The sequence below is a fragment of the Mirounga angustirostris genome, unplaced genomic scaffold (assembly GCF_029215605.1).
Source record: "Mirounga angustirostris isolate CCGP_5_RB_7025 unplaced genomic scaffold, mMirAng1.0.hap1 SCAF_2, whole genome shotgun sequence".
Classification (NCBI taxonomy): Eukaryota; Metazoa; Chordata; class Mammalia; order Carnivora; family Phocidae; genus Mirounga; species Mirounga angustirostris.
Genome location: NW_026991710.1, coordinates 47,967,519 through 47,968,977, shown reverse-complemented (window position 1 = coordinate 47,968,977; position 1,459 = coordinate 47,967,519). Strand labels below are relative to the sequence as shown.

Sequence of the window (1,459 nt, the reverse complement as noted above, 5' to 3'; positions counted from 1 at the left end):
AGAGAAACATCAAGGGTTGTATGCTGCCTAACTAAATCCTGAACAAGAATAATTACTTTATGTGTTTTCCAAGTAACATCTATTGATACATGAGATTTAGGGGTTAAAAATGCACCAAACTGTCACCTGATAGTAGACTTCCAGCCTTCCGAACTGCGAGAAAATAAACTTCTGTTGCTAAGGCCACCCGGTCTATGGCATTTTGTTACGGGAGCCTGAGCAGACGAAGACAAAAGGTTATATAGCGTGTGTAGACAAAAATCAGACTAAGAATTAAGACAGTCATTTACTCAGTTAAGAACTTACTTGCTGTTCCATGCGGAAGGGAGCACATGAGTGGCCGGTGGAGCCTCCGGCATCCCAGACTCAGCTAGAGGTGAGCAGGGGGAAGCAGGAGCCCACAGCAAAGCAGCTAGCACAGATGGCAGCCAAGAATGAGAAGGGTGAACACTGGCTCAACTATGAGCCCCCTGCCCAGAAGAGCATCCAGGAGATCCAGGAGCTGGGCAAGGATGATGAGAGTCTGCGCAAGAACAAAGACGCCCTGTTGGGCCGTGTGGCAGTGTCTGCTGACCCCCGTGTCCCCAGTGTTGTTGTGACCTGCCTGCCCCTGGTGTGTAGCCTGGCCCTGGGTCCCCTGGAGCTGGACCTGACAGGTAACCTGGAGAGCTTCAAGAAGCAGTCCTTGTACTGAAGTAGGGCATGGAATACCGGAGAAAAATCTCTTTCCGTTGAACCGGGAAACTTTGTCTGGTGTGGAGTACGTCCAGCACACATACAGGGAAGGCATCAAGATTGACAAGACCAGCAACCTGGTGGGGAGCTATGGGCCCCAGGCCGAGGAGTACAAGTTTCTGACCCTCATGGAGGAGGTGCCCAAGGATATGCTGGCTCGTGGCAGCTACAAGTCCTGCTTCACAGATGACAAGACTGACCACCTGTCTGGGAGTGGAATCTTACCATCAAAAAAGAATGGAAGAAAAAAAAAGGGGGGGGTGGATGGAAGGACTGAGTCCTGGCCTGGGAGGTGAGCAGCCTTTGGACAGATGAACGGACCTGTCTGATGGGCCCCACCCCTACCACCACCACCCCCATCCCAACAGCTTATCAAAGTGCTAACAGGTCTGCTCCCTGGCGAGCCCCACCCATCCCTCCTGGCCCTGCCTGTAGGCCCCAGCCTCCTCGATGGTCTGGTCTTCCTGCTTCTGCCTGTACAGGGGGAAGTAGTGGGAACAGGGAACCTCCAGCACAGGCCTCCACCTCCCCTTCTGTACCCCTTCAGGTTCCTCCACCTGTCCTAACCTGACCTAAGGCCCTAGCTTTTCCAAGGGAATCATGGGTTTCATAGGTCCCTGTGGGTCTTTGTAGCTGCCTTGAATCCTCTTCTTTTCTTCTAGGGTGAGGCCTCTTGGGGGCCAGCCACCCTCCTGCTTTCACCTGTCCTTGGTCAGTTCATCCA

At 53.1% G+C, this 1,459-nt stretch overlaps 1 pseudogene; it reads left to right on the top strand.

The window, feature by feature from the left end:
- Positions 1-316: 316 nt before the first annotated feature.
- On the top strand, positions 317-1,012 carry LOC123848947 (rho GDP-dissociation inhibitor 1-like; annotated as a pseudogene).
- Positions 1,013-1,459: the final 447 nt, after the last annotated feature.